A 5,000-nucleotide genomic window follows, 5' to 3' on the forward strand; every position below is an offset into this window, starting at 1 on the left:
GCGCGGGCATAGGTCACCACCGGTTCGCGCTCAACGCCGAATCGACGCTCTGCGAGTGGCACGAGCGTGATCGCGAAGCGTCTCGCTCCGAGTCGCAACGTATTTTTTTCGAAGTTTTTCACAAAAGGCAACGAACGCGCGTATCGCGGCTCGCGCGTCGAGCGCGAGCGGAACGCGACGCCGTCGCGGAGAGAGGTCTCGGACACGCTCTCTCTCCCTCTCGGCGGCGAACGCCGCGCCGCGCGCTGCTGATTACTCCCGCATCGCGAGGTTCGTCAGAGGCGCGGGCGGCGTCCGTATAACATCCAACCTTTCGATCCGTCAATTCCGCTTAATAGCTTTTTTCTCTGAGCCATCTTCTCTTCTCTGTCCATTCAGTCTCCGACTGCTGCGAGCGCGCGTCTCTCTCTCTCTCTGTAAAAGAGTGGACTCTCGACGCAGAGCAGGACCTCCGGAACGTTAATGATCCTTCCGCAGGTTCACCTACGGAAACCTTGTTACGACTTTTACTTCCTCTAAATGATCAAGTTTGGTCATCTTCCCGGCAACATCGGCAATGCCGAGACATTGCCGCGCACCAGTCCGAAGACCTCACTAAATCATTCAATCGGTAGTAGCGACGGGCGGTGTGTACAAAGGGCAGGGACGTAATCAACGCGAGCTTATGACTCGCGCTTACTGGGAATTCCTCGTTCATGGGGAACAATTGCAAGCCCCAATCCCTAGCACGAAGGAGGTTCAGCGGGTTACCCGGGCCTTTCGGCCAGGGAACACACGCTGATTCCTTCAGTGTAGCAAGCAGTGGTATCAACGCAGAGTACTCATCACAGACCTGTTATTGCTCAATCTCGTGCGGCTAGAAGCCGCCTGTCCCTCTAAGAAGATTTGTTTGTACGTTGGTAGTAAAAACCCGCCAGCCGAAGCCGGGGGCCTTCGCGATACCATAAGGTACGCCTATTTAGCAGGCTAGAGTCTCGTTCGTTATCGGAATTAACCAGACAAATCGCTCCACCAACTAAGAACGGCCATGCACCACCACCCACCGAATCAAGAAAGAGCTATCAATCTGTCAATCCTTCCGGTGTCTGGGCCTGGTGAGGTTTCCCGTGTTGAGTCAAATTAAGCCGCAGGCTCCACTCCTGGTGGTGCCCTTCCGTCAATTCCTTTAAGTTTCAGCTTTGCAACCATACTTCCCCCGGAACCCAAAAGCTTTGGTTTCCCGGAAGCTGCCCGCCGAGTCATCGGAGGAACTTCGGCGGATCGCTAGCTGGCATCGTTTATGGTTAGAACTAGGGGCGGTATCTGATCGCCTTCGAACCTCTAACTTTCGTTCTTGATTAATGAAAACATTTTTGGCAAATGCTTTCGCTTCTGTCCGTCTTGCGACGATCCAAGAATTTCACCTCTAACGTCGCAATACGAATGCCCCCATCTGTCCCTATTAATCATTACCTCGGGGTTCCGAAAACCAACAAAATAGAACCGAGGTCCTATTCCATTATTCCATGCACGCAGTATTCAGGCGAAGGTAGCCTGCTTTAAGCACTCTAATTTGTTCAAAGTAAACGTACCGGCCCGACTCGACACTCAGTAAAGAGCACCGCGACGGGATATTAGTTGGGCCGCCCCTCGCGAGGCTAAGCCCACCGGTAGGACGTCCCACATCACGCCAGTTAAACACCGCGAGCGGTGAACCGACGGTGTGCGACACAGATTCAACTACGAGCTTTTTAACCGCAACAACTTTAATATACGCTATTGGAGCTGGAATTACCGCGGCTGCTGGCACCAGACTTGCCCTCCAATGGATCCTCGTTAAAGGATTTAAAGTGTACTCATTCCGATTACGGGGCCTCGGATGAGTCCCGTATCGTTATTTTTCGTCACTACCTCCCCGTGCCGGGAGTGGGTAATTTGCGCGCCTGCTGCCTTCCTTGGATGTGGTAGCCGTTTCTCAGGCTCCCTCTCCGGAATCGAACCCTGATTCCCCGTTACCCGTTACAACCATGGTAGGCGCAGAACCTACCATCGACAGTTGATAAGGCAGACATTTGAAAGATGCGTCGCCGGTGCTAGGACCGTGCGATCAGCACAAAGTTATTCAGAGTCACCAAAATAAACGGTGGACGAACGGCGAGCCGCCCGCCACCGATTGGTTTTGATCTAATAAAAGCGTCCCTTCCATCACTGGTCGGGACTCTGTTTTGCATGTATTAGCTCTAGAATTACCACAGTTATCCAAGTAAATGTGGGTACAATCTAATGAACCATAACTGATTTAATGAGCCATTCGCGGTTTCACCTTAATTCGGCATGCACTGAGACATGCATGGCTTAATCTTTGAGACAAGCATATGACTACTGGCAGGATCAACCAGGGAGCTTCGTGTTCGGTTACTCGCAAGGAGTAACTCGCGAGCGAGCCCGAGAGACTCGTCGCTAGCTCTCTTGAGCGCGCGTCCGGTGGCCCGGTGTTAATCGGGCACCGACGCGACACGCTCGTGTGCCGTTTCATTGCCGCCGGTCTTGCTTAGCCGGTCGGCGACACTGTGTGTGCGTTGCGTAAAGTATACGCGAGAGAACGACAAGGTTCGCTAAGAACTGCCTGCCTTCTCTCTCCTCTTAATTATCCTTGTTATATCTCTGTTGATATATTATTATCATCGACTTTTCTTTTCTTATACAAAAGATCATATACTCATTCTCATTCTCCTCAAAATGTTAAAATGCTCGGGTCTCGAAAGACCCGCGCGATTTACCCTGACGCTAGATCGACGGTGCCGATGCTTAGACGTCGAGGACAAATTCTGTCTGGTTCGTACGTTCAAGAACGACCAGTAAAAATCTTTCGCTACGGCGTACAAAGCGAGCGGGAAGAGCGTTTCTTGCCCTTCCGCCAACTCGTATCCGTGGAGTAAACGTTCGGTAAGCGCGACGATTCCACTGCTGCGTTCAAAACGAGAGGGAATCGCGCGGCCAACACACTAGATGCGTGCGCGCCACATAAGAGCCATTCGGTCTTGCGACACCGACTCGTGGCAATGCTGTGATCGTATAAACAAGTGTGTATATTTTACCCGCGTTCAGCGGCGAACGAGTGGAGCGCGTATCGCAATCTCCGCCGCCAAGGAGAATTACGACACGACGACGACAACGAGTCGTAACGTCTTTGCGAGACAACAAGTCTCTTCCAAGAAGACTTGCCCCGTGTACTGCTCGATTATTATTCGTGGTTTCCTTCTTTCCCTTTTAATATAAAGTTAGAGTACGCACGAAACGTTCGAGACGCGCCGAACGCGACGTACTTCTGCCACTAGTCGTGACTGAAAAGTACGTATCTCGACTCGTCCGACTCGCCCGACTCGCTCGACTCGTTCGTAACGCCGAGCGCGACGTATCTCTTATAGTACCCAACCGGCCGGCCGGGCGGTCGGCGACGCACGGTCCTACGCACGGACGTATACGAGCGCGAGCGTCAAATGGACGGCGCAATCGAGACATTACGTCGCGGCAGTCTCGGTCGCCGGCGGTACCTCCGGCCGCGGGCGGCACCTCCGATCGCCGGCGGTACCTCCGGTCACCGGCGGTACCTCCGGTCACCGGCGGCACCTCCGACGCCGGCGGTACCTCCGGTCGCCGGCGGCACCTCCGGTCGTCGGCGGTACCTCCGATCACCGGCGGCACCTCCGGACCGTCGAGAATTTATTCAGAGTCCTACGGCCGTAGGTCGTCAACTCCGAAACATTTACGGGCGAACAGCGCCGAAACGGCAAGAGATACGGGAAAAAACGTTTCGGACGAACGTGTCATCGCTCTCGGAGTATCGTCAGACCGCGTAGACATATTTTCTAGAAATGTCGAATTTCTCGAAATACCGGCTTCGAAACGCGGTCCTCGGGCCGTGTCGAAAGATTCGACGGCGCGGGTACGAGGCTCGCACAAAATTGTGAAACTCTCGCGTGAAGCGATCTCTCGCATCACTCGCCGTTAGTGGCGTGAATGCGCGTTGCGTTACACGGGCGGCACCTCCGACCGCCAGAGGTAATTTCGAACGCCGGCGGTACCTCCGGACGCCGGCGGTACCTCCGGTCACCGGCGGCACCTCCGACGCCGGCGGCACCTCCGGTCACCGGCGGTACCTCCGGACGCCGGCGGTACCTCCAATCGCCGGCGGCACCTCCGGACGCCGGCGGTACCTCCGGACGTCGGCGGCACCTCCGGACGGTCGAGAATTTATTCAGAGTCCTACGGCCGTAGGTCGTCAACTCCGAAACATTTACGGGCGAACAGCGCCGAAACGGCAAGAGATACGGGAAAAAACGTTTCGGACGAACGTGTCATCGCTCTCGGAGTATCGTCAGACCGCGTAGACATATTTTCTAGAAATGTCGAATTTCTCGAACTACCGGCTTCGAAACGCGGTCCTCGGGCCGTGTCGAAAGATTCGACGGCGCGGGTACGAGGCTCGCATAAAATTGTGAAACTCTCGCGTGAAGCGATCTCTCGCATCACTCGCCGTTAGAGGCGTGAATGCGCGTTGCGTTACACGGGCGGCACTTCCGACCGCCAGCGGTAATTTCGATCGCCGGCGGTATCTCCGAACGCCGGCGGTACCTCCGGACGCCGGCGGTACCTCCAATCGCCGGCGGCACCTCCGGACGCCGGCGGTACCTCCGGACGTCGGCGGCACCTCCGGACGGTCGAGAATTTATCCAGAGTCCTACGGCCGCCGGCGTCACCTCCGAAACATTTACCGTCTAACAGCGTCGACACGGCTAGAGATACGGGAAAACGTTTCGGACGAACGTGTCATCTCTTTCGGCGTGCTGTTGGACTGCGTAGACGGGCTTTTTCAGAATGTCGCATTTATCGATCTTAGTAGCTTCGAGAGCGATATATTACACGGGACATGTCGAAAAATTTGTCGCCGCATTTACGGAGCCCGATAATCGTCGTAGAAACCAAATGGGAAATATTTTATCGCACCACTCACCGTTTCG

The 5,000-nt window shown here is 54.9% G+C and overlaps 1 non-coding gene across 1 annotated transcript; it reads right to left on the bottom strand.

Annotated features, from left to right (window-relative positions):
• Positions 1-460: 460 nt before the first annotated feature.
• Positions 461-2,381, bottom strand: LOC145948686 (small subunit ribosomal RNA). Its single transcript, XR_014427438.1, has one exon. It is a non-coding gene; the product is annotated as a small subunit ribosomal RNA (ribosomal RNA).
• Between the last annotated feature and the right edge of the window lie 2,619 nt (positions 2,382-5,000).

The sequence above is a fragment of the Prenolepis imparis genome, unplaced genomic scaffold, assembly GCF_030444845.1.
Source record: "Prenolepis imparis isolate NDT839.2.m4 unplaced genomic scaffold, iyPreImpa1.0 SCAF_573, whole genome shotgun sequence".
NCBI lineage: Eukaryota > Metazoa > Arthropoda > Insecta > Hymenoptera > Formicidae > Prenolepis > Prenolepis imparis.